This window comes from Lepisosteus oculatus, chromosome 18, assembly GCF_040954835.1.
Source record: "Lepisosteus oculatus isolate fLepOcu1 chromosome 18, fLepOcu1.hap2, whole genome shotgun sequence".
NCBI lineage: Eukaryota > Metazoa > Chordata > Actinopteri > Semionotiformes > Lepisosteidae > Lepisosteus > Lepisosteus oculatus.
This window is the reverse complement of record NC_090713.1, coordinates 14,860,096-14,873,565: the sequence shown is the minus strand read 5'-3', so window position 1 is coordinate 14,873,565 and position 13,470 is coordinate 14,860,096. Positions and strand designations below refer to the sequence as shown.

At 39.1% G+C, this 13,470-nt stretch overlaps 1 protein-coding gene across 1 annotated transcript in view; it reads right to left on the bottom strand.

The window, feature by feature from the left end:
* The window catches only part of LOC138223909 (uncharacterized), a 235,954-nt gene that overhangs the window by 123,896 nt on the left and 98,588 nt on the right, over positions 1 to 13,470 (bottom strand). The window lies entirely within an intron of this gene.

Genomic DNA, 13,470 nt, shown 5'->3' with positions numbered 1-13,470 from the left:
TTTTCAAGTCTTCACTACAACACTCAGTTCAGCAGTAATATAAAATATCATGGCATTATCCATCTCAGAGTGTCCATGGATGAGGGTGATGAAGATAACTGCCGCATCAAATTTTGGGCTCCAGAAAGAAGAAGAAAGATCAGAAAAAACTGTCAGGAAGGGAGACAGTGGGAAACAGGGAGACACATGAAGCTACAATGGTTGGAATAGGGAAATAGAATGAGAGAGACTTTGACTTTTAACCATAATAGAAATTGCTTCACATTTTATGGCGTTTTGTTAAAGTTATAGCTTTGGTTGTTATTCTTCACATGGTTGAATTCATACAAAATGTAAATTAACAACACTAGAGAAAGAGAACTGGAGATTTTGATTGTTATTTGTAGATGTGCTGAGGAAAACAACATTCTCTTTTGAAGAAAATAAACAATTTAAACAAAAACAAGCAAGGTTATAACTATAACAACACATAATCAAAATGTGAAGCAATAAAAAATCTCAATCATAATTTGGCAGAGGAATCAACCGTGTGACTGCATCCACTTTGTATGAGTCATGAAACTGAACTTCAAGAGAGAGCAAGTCTGTATGAACCAGAATTCTGCCTCAGACTTTGTCTGCCACAGGGGAAATCTTTAGACTTGGGATCCATCTGTACATTTCACTTGAATACCATTAATATTAATACAGTTGGACTCCATTGTCAATAGAGTACTGTACATTGGTTCTGTTAAAATTACTATTATAATGTGTGAGAGAGAAGCAATTATGTTTGAGAAAACAAATAAACTGTATTATACCAAAAAACAAAGGGAGGCAGAGGTGCACATTTGTATTCCAATTGGGAGGGGAAAGACAAAGAAAAGACCCCCCCCCCCGACAAACTAACTGACTAAAAAAACAACTAGACAGGCTAGAACCGGATAGGTGGTCATGCCTAACAATGAGCCCATACCAAAACAAAGTCTCTCAGTATTCCCCCTTTTGAATGCTTATGCCTCATTTGCTTAATACAGTATCTTAATTGGCAGCACCCAGAAAAAAAGGAGAAAACACTTAGGGAAAAAATAATAACTCTCCAACTGAGGACCATAACAACCATTGATATAGATTACAGGTTAGTTAGAAAACTAACCACATTTCTCCATGATACTGTGACGTCACAGTGGTAGTGACCCCAACAAACAGGCGTGTCCACCACTCTAGACACACCCCTCACAGCCTGCTGGAGAACGTTTTCACATTTTTTGCAACCACTCTCCTTCAAGAATGGTGATGTGCTCACTCCCTCATCATGGCACCAGAGCATAGGGCACACATCCTCAGAGACCTTTGGGTCCCTGTCTCACAAACTGTCAGGCCCTGAGTCTCCAGCTCACTGACTCCACTGGCCTTTCTATCTGATGTCCTCTGAGATCATAACGTAGGTCCCTCACCGAGCCAAGCCCTTCTGTCGCAGATTGCTGGACTCACTGAGCCTCACCTCCCACACGCCCTCCGGCTGTTCCCTTTCAGGGAGATGGCACCCTCTGCTCTTAGTCACCACAAGCAGCTTCCTGCTCTTTCCCTGATCTGGAGCCTCCTGCTCCCACATGACACTCACTGGTCCCCTCACGGCCAGTCAGCGCTCCAACTTCCAGGTCCACCTCCAGCCTCTGACATCCTCACTTGAAGCCACCAGACTAAGTCACACACACACAGTCTCCAGAGACTCACTCCCACACTCAGACCTCTCACATTAACAACCCCGAGTCTCTCTTCATCACATCCCACTCGTGCTGAGACTCAACACACTTTCCGTTATAAAAATCAAATACACAACCTCCCTGGCTCCTCACTCTGATGCCACTCTGTGTATACGCTGCACAGGTCTGGCTTGTCAGTGTCACTCCCAGTAGCTCACCGATAATAATAATGGACATTTTCATAATTTTATTTTAATTTTATTTTTTATTTTGAAAGGCTAAGAAAACCTTGTCAGTTCAGTAACATTACCAATTGTACTGATGGAAATACAAATCAAGGCTACTAAGTTTACAGAAAAAGTGAGAGAGGTGTGTGACAGCTGTGGTGTATGAAACGAGGCTGTGTGTTATGCCTACTTATTGCTCATACATTTCAGGCACCTCAAACCTCTCAAAAAGGCCACATATTGGAAGAAATTGTGGAGTACAAAGAAAAAAGTGGATTGCAAACTCTGATCTTTAAGAAATGTATAACTCAGCTGCCAGAAGATAACATCTCTTTTACTATTTGCTTATAAAACTATGACTGGGTCTATAACTGCCCATAAGTATCTTTATATTTTAGATTTTGAAAAGGTTTTGAGACCCATGGACCTGGCTTTATAAAACCTTCATGCAGAATGTGCTGTCTTTGTTCCCCCATTTCAGTAGAAGACACTGGAGTAGCACTGGAAAAGCACTGGAAAAAAATCTGGGTATTTTCATGAGCTACAACTTTAAAAAATTGACTTTTAAAGAATGACAATTAAACCCCATTGTTTTGTACCTGTTTACAGTGTGGCACTTAGTGGAAAGACATATTAAAATAAAACTACATGGGGCTCACACTGTCCAGTTTTTCATAAAAACTTGTTTTTTATCTGATGGATGCCTGTTTCTTTTTCTTCAATTGTTGAATAAGGGAAATAACATTTGCATCTGCCATTGTTAGGGATAATATACAAAATTTTTCATTCTTTGTTACTTCCCTCTGCTGTGTGTTTTTATGGGGTTACCTGGGACATGGAGCTCTGGGTCACCCCTTATGTAAGATAATAGATGCAGGGGACACAGCTTAGTGAATAGTGTCCTAATGTTACTCTTTGTACTTAGATCATGATATAAATCCTTAAGGATCTATAACAGCTGGAAATTGATGTGTCTCTCATGGATACACTTCTCATTGAACACTATTTGGAATGATCTAAATTTTGCTTTGAGAAATCCCAATCACCAGTTGATCCTTTTTAACTTAATTCCTAGGACACATCTATTGTCTCGGAGTCAGTTTCAATGCATATTACTGATTCCCCAAAGTGCACACTGTGTTCCCAGGGAGTCACAGGCACACTCTCTCCTGTAGTATGGGAAAGCACTGATATTTTAGAGTTTTAAAGTTTTGGGGAAAGGTGTGTGCAACACTGCCCACACTGTTGAAGCAGAGTGCTCCTTATTCCCCTCTGGTCTTATTGGTGAATAGCCACTTCTATACTGACTGAGCAGCACTACAGAAAAGGGTCTAGCTGGCATTACTGCTGTGAAGACAGTGATTGAGACAGATGGAGAACAGACAAGAGAAAGAAAGAGACAAAGTTAAAGAGGAACAAGAGAGTGAGGAGCAGCTTTAAACCTGCGAGACACGGAAATGAGAGGGGAAGCTTTTCTTACAAGATCAGGCATCTTACATTTCTCATCATAGTTTTATTACGGGCAAGGTAAGACACAGTAGGATGAAGAAGACTGTAGAAAGATGTGTCTGAATATAGAGCACTGAGTGGAACTTTTCTTTCTATTTAATTCCCACTTGCTCCCAATCAAAATCATGACCCCACCTGCAATATTGATCCACACCTCACTCAGATCTAATAGGGGAACTGAAGTCCCAAGTTCTCAGACAAGGTTTTAACTCTTGGTATCAAAATAAATTGACAGTATTGTAAATTTCTACACATTTCAGTTCAAAATAATGAATTTTGTGAAAGTACTGCATGGTTGCCATGTTGGTGAAGGAAGACGAGAATCTGCTGGTCTCACCACTGGCGAAAGCAAGAGTTTGGGAGGATTGTGATATAAAACTGGCCCTTCCTGCTCACTAGTCTCTGTAAGCCAAAACTTGATAATGAATATGAGTATGTTTTAGTTGGTTGACAGATTGTTCTTTTTTGCAATACTTAAAAGAATAAAAAAAAATGTGCACGTTTTGTGAAAATATTTTAAATTAATATGGTAGCAAAATTTGCTTGCTCTAAAGCATGTTTACAATGTAACTGGGACACTTTTTCATCATTGAAAAATCTGTTGCCTCATTCTGAATCACAGACAATGATGGCAATATGGCACTATGCATACATTGAAACTTTATCTCTTTTGCGATATAAATGGGAAGTTATGCTATGGCACATGATATTGTGTACTTGGTAGATTTATTGTGTTTGAAATGTACTCATCATTGCAGATTCATTATAAAATTGAAATGTAAAAATAGCATTGCAGTTCCCCTTTAGGATAATATTTCATATGTCAATATTTTAGGTACAAAACCACTAATGAGTTGATATGAAACATTTTATGAGCTAATGCATATTTAAACATTATTTAAACATATTTCACAGTTTTAACAGTCTATTACAGGTCTCAAAAATACCTTCAGGTTAATGCATTAAATGAAACCCCTAAACCAGTCGTTGACCTACAGCATGCATGACATTACTGGCACACAAAGGGATTTTTAACAGCATGTGCAAAGAAAATGGCATGTGTAATAAAAGTCTAATAGGCAGCAAAGATATTAAGTTCAGAAACAATTAAATCTGTGCTCAACTGTAATTCCCGGCAACATATATCCTAATGAAAGTTCTTTGCCACAGAAAAAAAAAAGATTCACTTGGTTTATTTATTGCATTATTTGTAGTGGAGTTAGGAAATTGTTTTCACAGCAAAGTTCACAATCTGTGCCGCTGATATAAGACTTAAGTGTAAATGCAAACATTTTTCACAAAATGACAGTTGCAAGAAGAAATCTAAGTAAGATGTTTGCGTATTTGGAGAGAAGAATATGGATTTGTTCAACATAACGACCATATTGTTTGTGCTCTAGAATGTGAGACATCGTTTGTCAAACATCAAATTTTCAGCAACATTTTCAGACAAAACAGGACAAATACTTCAAGGATGAGTTGGACAAGGCTGAGTCTATCAAACAGACCACAGCAAAGCACGGAAAACAAAGCAACATCTTTAAAATGACAAAGTCAGACAAAGTTTTGTGAAACATGGAAAATCATTTACAGATGGGGCAAATAAAATAGAGCTTTTCTTATATGTTCTGATGTTTAATTAGAATGCCTAACAAGGAGATGATCATCTCTAGAATTAAGGGTTCACCTGTGTCTGCTAGATCAATGAAGAAACAAATAAGTGAAATGTCTGAAAATGTTAACAAACAACAGACATTGGCATTAAAAATATAAAAGTATTTTGTGTTGCACTTGATGAGTGTGTGAATATAAACAATGAAAAGGCATTATCAAATATTGTGAGATACTGTGACTGAGATGGAATTTGAGAAGAGCTGAAGATACAGCTCAGAAGGTTATTAATCATTTTGAGGAAAGAGGGAATGATATGAAGGAAATATTTTCTTTGATGGCTGCCATGGTAAGAAAACTGAGGAGACTCGTTAAGATCATCGTGGATCACATTGGCCACCCCACGGTAGATTTTCATTGTATTACACATCAGGAAAATCATTGTGCCAAGATTTTGAATTACTAGCTATAATGTGATGATTACGGAGGTGAAAATAGTTTATTTTCTTATTGCTCGATCTCCCTTGACTCAGTTTTAATCTGTTCTTCATGAGATGGACAGTGTGTGCAAGGACATTCCTCTATACCAGCAGCCACATTACCCTGCAGCTCACGGCTTGCAGCCCACTGAAGCTCAACAGGTGTGAGCCTGGTCAGTACCTGGAGGGGAGACTCCTGGGAAAAACCAAGGCTGCTGCTGGAAGAGGTGTCTGATGTCTGTGTGGGTCCTAATGCCCAAATATAGTGACGGGGACACTATACTGTAAAACAGGCACCATCCTTTGGATGAGATGTAAAACCAAGGTCCTGACTCTCTGTGGTAATTAAAAATCCCAGGGCATTTCATAAAAAGAGCAGGGGTGTTACCCCGGCGTCCTTTGGCCTTTACCAACGATGGCCTCCTAATAATCTCTCTGAACTGGCTACATCACTCTGCTCTCCTCAGCACTGAGAGCTGGTGTATGGGGAGTGTACTGGTGCACTATGGCTGCCGGCGCATCAAAGAGCTTTGAGTGGAGTGTCCAGAAAACAGCAATATACAGTAACTGTAAGCAATTATTATTATCATACAGCAGAGTTTGTTGGCTAAGCCATGGCAAGGATTTGGCAGGCATGCTTTCATGTAATCAAGATCATTTTGTCAAAAAAAGGCAAAACTACCTGAACTGCATGATATAAAATGGGTTACAAAACTAATGTTTCTAGGTGACATTACGACACAAATGAATGATCCATCTGCAAGGTGCAGATCAATTTTTTTTTTTTTAAGTTGGAAAGCATGTCTTGCAAAAGTTGCCATTTTATCTTGGGACATTTTTCCATTCAGCAGTGTGTTATTGGATGTGACCCACTTGTCTAGCTGCTTAGCCCCCATGTACATGAACATACTGTATCACCTTGAATACTGATCCAATGGGACAGCCTGGGACAGCCCAACATCATGTTGTCCGGAGTGTCACAATCTATGTCCAGAGTCCAGAGTGTCACTAAGGACAGTCTTTTGGGTGGAAATCTGGAGGAGGAATAGATATGGAGAAACCCCACCCCCATGGGGCACAACAAACATTACCTCTGACCAGAGGCTAAAAGAGTCATTAGCTGTAACTTCCTGCTTTCTTCCAATGACACAGCTATGTAACCAGGCAAGTAGCCTGGGACATCATTTATTATCAACTGGATGCTGCAGGAGCCTAGAAAGATCCACTCCTTCAAAGGCTTTGGACAGGTCGGCTAGCAGGACTCTCACCACTGTTGGTTATCTGGCATCTGTAGCTGTTAGTCAGGAGTGTGTGGCTCATACAGGGGCAGATATAGTGTAGTGAATTTAGGCAGATAAGCAGACTGATGTTTGCATTTGGATATAACTACAGTCACGAGTTTATTCACAATAAATATGTCAAGTCACTCAGCACTGAGATTTGAGCCTCTAGGTACAGGAAATGTACCTGAATTAGATGTGTTCCAGGGACAGTCCTGCATGCTTAATAATCTAAAATATGTAATTTCTGTAAATTTAACTGAGATTATATTTCAGGAAGTTTATAATGTTAATGCTGTGGTGTAATATAGTTGTAGATTGAAGCGGTTTGGGAAAAAGTTGAGGAAAAAATTAAAAGGCTTCATCAAGTCTAAGCCTCCCCAGGTTATAAAAGGCAAGGCTGGTGACAATGAACTAAACAAAAATAAAATAGAACAAAGATACTAAAAATAATAAGTAAAATAGTAGATGGAATTGAACTATAAAATTAAATTATACAATATAAATGCTCATAATAGTCCAAGCAAGACAATAAAGTGCTTTAAAAACTAAAAATGACAAAGGTGATGTCTTTAAGTGTTCAAACAAGAAATACACCAGACAGACAATGACTGTTACTTCCCTGTACGTGTTTGTGTGTGTATTTGTTTCTTTCTCTTTCCGTCTCTCTCTCCCCTTCACTTTCTCTGTACAGGTACCCTGTTCGTCATTGGTCCATCTTTCTGCCATTCTTTATTAGTGATGCCTTCATCACCTTACCCCCGGGCAATCGGAACCACGACCACAAGTTTAAAAACAGAAGTTTTGACCCCCCCCAGCTTTTTGTCCGCTTCTCTTCATTTTGTTATTTTTTCATCAATTATAGCTATTTCCTAATAATTGGCTAGTTTGTTTGTATGCCAGTGGGTTTCCTGTTTTCCCCATCACTGTTAATATTAGTCACCTGTCATTTTGCTGCTGATATACATTTGTTGTTGATTGTGATTTTGTGTGTCCTGCGGGGAAAAAGTGAATGGTAAGAACGTCATGTGACATACTTTGCACTGTCTAGACACACTAGATTTAGGGCAAGTGCCACCCTTGTATTTAGGTTTTGCTAGTTAGTGTAGGTTAGTTAGGGTATCCCAAGACACTGAAGACCTTTTTGTTTGTGTTTTGTTTGGGTTAGATAGGTTAGACCACACTATATTAGTAAGATGAGTTTGGTTTTGATATTTTCTTATCCTCGGCACCGCTCATGTTCCTCTTCCCCGTGTTGTCTTCGTGAGTTTGTACAGTATGTAAATATTGTAAACAGTCTTATATTTCACGTACTCACTTGTGTATAGTAAATCAAGCTTCCACCTGATTTTCTTGTTTTGTCGTTATTGTGTACTGTTGAAAAAAAAAAAACCTCCAGTCTCCAAATAGTTTTAATGTTAAACCCCTATATCCTGGGATAACCTGGGGTCGTAACAATGACCATAACAAACTAGTAAAACTGGCATCATCACAAGTATTCTACCCCTCTTACAAACCATCAAAGAGAGGGGTGACTGTTTGATTAATAGTGAGGTAGATAAGGATGGATGATATGTCCTTGGAATGATTGGACATGCTGACATAACACTCATGAAGGTGTACATACTGTATACACGTACACTACACTACGGACAGTATATGTAAGTGGTATAAGTGCATATGAAGAAGGACACATCTTAATGTGCAAAGTTATTGGCAGGTGATGTTACAGGAATACCTATAATTATTTGAAAAGGACTCAATCTAATAGACTCTAAGACTTATGGAGAACAGTAAACCCTAATGTTGAAGACTTGTCATGTTATTCTACATCATGTGGAAAGCTTTCTAGCAGGATGAGACCAAACTGAGGCTCCAGCGTCTGCTGCAAACTAAAACATAAATTAATTATAATTAATCAGGTTATTTTTTACAACTTACAAGTCACCTCCAATATCTTCTAAAACAAATCGTGAGACTAGAACAGACAAAAAGTATTTTTTCACCATAGTAAAGTATTTTTACAATAGATGTATAGATGCTGTTATCATAAACCGATAATAACAATAATCTCACACACCAAAATGCAACCTAAAAATCAAAAGCGGAGCGAAACTTATAAAATTAGACAATAATTAATAAGAATTGCTTACACTTACAGTGTATATAGTGCTTTTCTGGACACTCCACTCAAAGCACTTTACAGATAATGGGGATTCCCTCCTCCACCACCACCAATATATAACCAACATCTGGATGATGCACCAGTACGCTTACAAAACACCAGCTCTCAGTGAGGAGGAGAACAGGGTGATGAAGCCAATTCATAAATGGGGATTATTAGGAGGCCATGATGGGTAATGGCCAATGGGAAATTTGGCCAGGATGCCAGTGTAAGACCCTTACTCTTTTTGAGAAACACCCTGGATTTTAATGACCACAGACAGACCTCAGTTTTATGTCTCATCCAAAGGACCGAGCCTGTTTATAGTATAGTCTCCCCGTCACTATACTGGGGCATTAGAATACATACAGGCTGTGGGGTGAGTGCACCCTACTGGCCCCACTAACACCACTTCCAACAGCAACCCTAGCTTTTTCCAGGAGGGCTCCCATCCAGGTACAGGTCAGGTTCACACCTGCTGAGCTTCAGTGAGCTGCCAGTTGTGATTTGCAGGGTTATATGGCTGCTGGCATATTCACTGGCATAATCACAGCCATATGTGCACTGAATAACAGGTTACACACCTGCTAAACCTCTGGGTCAATGGAAACCAAAAGAGTAAATTTATTTGGCTGACCACTACAACCAAGTCTGAAAAATGTCTGAAAAAAGGGGATCTAATTGGTTCAAATTGCTGTGATTCATTATTGACCATTTAGAGCCCTAGGAGACATCACTGACTCTGTAACATGACTCAGAAAAGAAAAACAAACCCTTTACTTAGCAACCAGGGGTCATCATCTATTCTACCCCTGCTGATGAGCTGGCAGTGAAAAGCAATTAAAACTCCTCAAGCACTGCCCAGAGGATTAGTTCAAGTTCAAGTTCACGTTATTTGTCATCCCAGCCATATACAAGTATACAGTGGAAAGAAATATGGTGAAGAGTCTGCGTACAGGGAGGAGGTTGAAACCCTGGCAGCATGGTGCCAGGAGAACAACCTCTCTCTGAACATCAGTAAGACGAAGGAGATGATTGTGGACTATAGGAAACACCAGGGAGGAGATCACACACCTATCTGCAGTGGAGAGGGTCAGCAGTTTTAAGTTCCTGGGAGTTAACATTTCAGAGCACTTAACCTGGACCCACCACACCAACACCGTGGTCAAAACAGCACGGCAGTGCCTATTCTTTCTCCGTAGGCTAAAGACGTTTGGAATGCCGTCACATATCCAGACCAACTTCTACAGGTACATTATTGAGAGCATTCTGACTGGTTGCATCACTGACTGGTATGGAAACTGCTCCGTCCGCGATCGCAAAGCACTGCAGAGGGTGGTGAAGTCAGCGCAGCTCATTACCGGCTGTGAGCTACCAAACATCCAGGTTATCTATTCAGCTAGATGTCTTAAGGACCCCAGGTCTATTCTCAAGGACCCCAGTCTCAAACTGTTTTCTCTCCTACACAGGAATAATCGGTCAAAGTCCAGCAGATTACGGAACAGCTTCTACCTCCAGGCAATAAGACTGCTAAACAGCCAACCTGCAGCTCATTTAGCAAATCACCTGTAATGGCTACATGGACACAGAGTTTTCAGTTTTCACAGTTTTCATTGTATTCAGCATACTGTGCTTGGACATAATATATCATATACACCATGGACACATAGCAGCTCTATTCATATTGAGTTTTATTCAGTTTCTATTACATTATGATCTATTATCATGTAACATTTTTGTAACCTTAATTTTGTGATTTTTGTGATTCTTGTGAGCTCGCAGAAAAGACATTTCATTGCCACCAACTACTGCTGCACGATGTATTGTTGTGCATTTGATAAATTAACTTTGAGTTGATTTGATTTTGATTTAATACCATTCCTCCTGGTCCACGGTGCAAATACAGGCAGGACAGACAAGACACTGACATAGACATTGTAGACAGGATACACATAGTGCAAAGTGCAAATAGTGCAAATTACAGGGCAATACATCATACAATATACACTACACAACCCACTGGGGGTGGGGGGTGATTATATAGTAATATAGCAATAACTATTATAGCTTTTAATATTATTGAATAATAATTCTGGGTATGTGAACATTATCATTCCAGGCCCTGTATTCACACATTTTATGTTGATGTTTTTATATTTTCCAATTTTATCTCAATGTTTTATCCATGCTAGTACACATACTGTATGGTAATGTCTACAAGCATTTTCAGCTGGCTGACAAGGCTACAACCTGAAAAATTGATCTTTTTGAAAACCAGGGGAAAAAATCTGTTTTTTGATTTTTTTTCATCCTGCATACTGTATTTCTGCCTGGTGAGAGGACACAGTAAGACATATAGTATAAGAAATCTAAGACTTCTACTGTATACTGTATAGTTCTACTGTATAATTACATTTATTACATAATTGCAGAGTTATTATAAACTGTTTTAGAGCACATCATTCCAGGTGGAAATTGACTATTTGGCTGGAGGTCTTACTGGGCTAAACTAAATTGTATCTTTAAACACAAAAACTGAAATGAAAAAAACATGGATCCAGAAAAAGCAATTGACAGGGTATTAGAGCCTTTTGTATTTGAAACTTGTAGGGAATTTGGTTTTCACAATGTTTTTATAGCTTGGGTACAAGCAATGTAAAAACAACCAAATGCACAAGAACAGGGTCATGGTATTCTGTCAGACAGCTTTAATTCATTCAGGGAAACAAGATGAGGATAACAGGGAAACAGAAGGATAAAGAGGGAGGTGATATAGCAGGAGAAACACACAATCAGGCTCTTTATAAAGATGATGTTATTATATACAGCAGAAATTCAACATCTTTTCCTGTTCTCACAGATGTAATCAAAGACTACAGCAACTTTTCAGAATAGGGATAATTCTGAAGCACTGTTATTGGGGAATCTATATCCCTGGAGGTCAAAAACAAATTTAATTTCCAATAGGACTGGGATAAGATAAAATGTTGAGCAACTGCAATACCCTGAAACCTAGAAAACACATTAAAATATAATTAAGAGGTGCTAGAAAATCAGCTGAAGCAAGACTTCAATAGATGGAAACTGCTGCCTGTCTAATTCTTGAGAAGGATGAAGACAGAAAGAATGAAGGTACTTCCAGGATTTCTGTCTTGTTCCAGACCTTCCTTATGCCTCTCAATGACCATTACTAAAACGTCTATTTTATGTGGTTTAAAGTCAGGGTCCCATGCTATTGTGACTATCGCAGTCCAACACGGGCTTGTGCCGTCCGGCACTCCACCCCGCCAGTTCGTCCTGCAACACCCTGGATGCAAACCTGGGTCTCCAGCATAACACAACAGGGAACCAGCCGCATGAGCTAAAGGAGACCTCTCTCAGCCCAGGTGGCTGAGGTCCCTGCTATGCGCAGGGAGGGGAATGACGTCACCATGTCCGAACTAGCTACGCTACACTATTTCTATAAACCCCTCAAAATGACTATTTCTTTACTTATTTATTTCACAGTACAAATTCTTTTCTATGTGATTACTGTATTTAAATTGCAGAATTTATTTTCATAATGCTTTGCTTTGTTCTGTTGGAAGCAAGCAGGGCAGGCAGACGAAAGATCAAAAAGGCAGGGGTTGAGCTGAGAGGAACTGACACCAGGGAGAGTCTGAAGGGGAGTCAAAGCACATGCACATGCAGGGTTCAAAGCACAGGGATAAGTCCAAGACATGGTCAAACAGACAAGGTCAAAGAACACAGAGAGAGGAGAAAACACTGGGGAAAATCAAATCAAAGCTGAGAGAAGTAAATGAGACTCTAAGATGAGAGGTTAACAAATTGGTCATACCTAACTTATTTCCACAGCTACATCCTTTCAGATGTATGTAAAATATCAGAAAATACAGGAGGAATACGAGAGTAAGATGCATATGAGAAAAGGAGGTTGGCACTTTCAAAGCAATTGAAGAATCTTACACCGTTCAAATCTGCATAAATCCACCAATTCACATTCATGGAGACAGAGTGAGTAAAAAGTTCATATTCGAAATTGGAAGAAACACTAATTACAAGCCAAATATGATCAATTTGAGAGCATAAACTGTTGGAAGAAATGTGAGGAAAACCTGGCATATAGTAAACATTTTTTGGTATGAAAATAAATTGGGGAAAGATTCTTGAAGAAATATAAGAAAATCCTCAATAGGAGTCCTTTTCCTTCTGGGATAAAGACCAGATGAACGGCCTTCAGAGGCAGAAAGATACTTGTTAAGAACTGTCAGAACTGCAACCATGAAATAAATCACTAGAAACTGGTTAAAACTGGACAGACCTTGTGTTTAAATTAAAACGGACTCTATGAATGAAATTTCATGAAGAATATTACCCACAGAATTATAAATCAAAATCAACATACAAATGTGTAAAAAAAGATGGGCAAAATGGGAAAGATTGCATGTCGAGTTTCTCAGTAATGAGGTATTAACAAAGAGCAATAGTCACAAACAAGAACTTGTATAATATTGC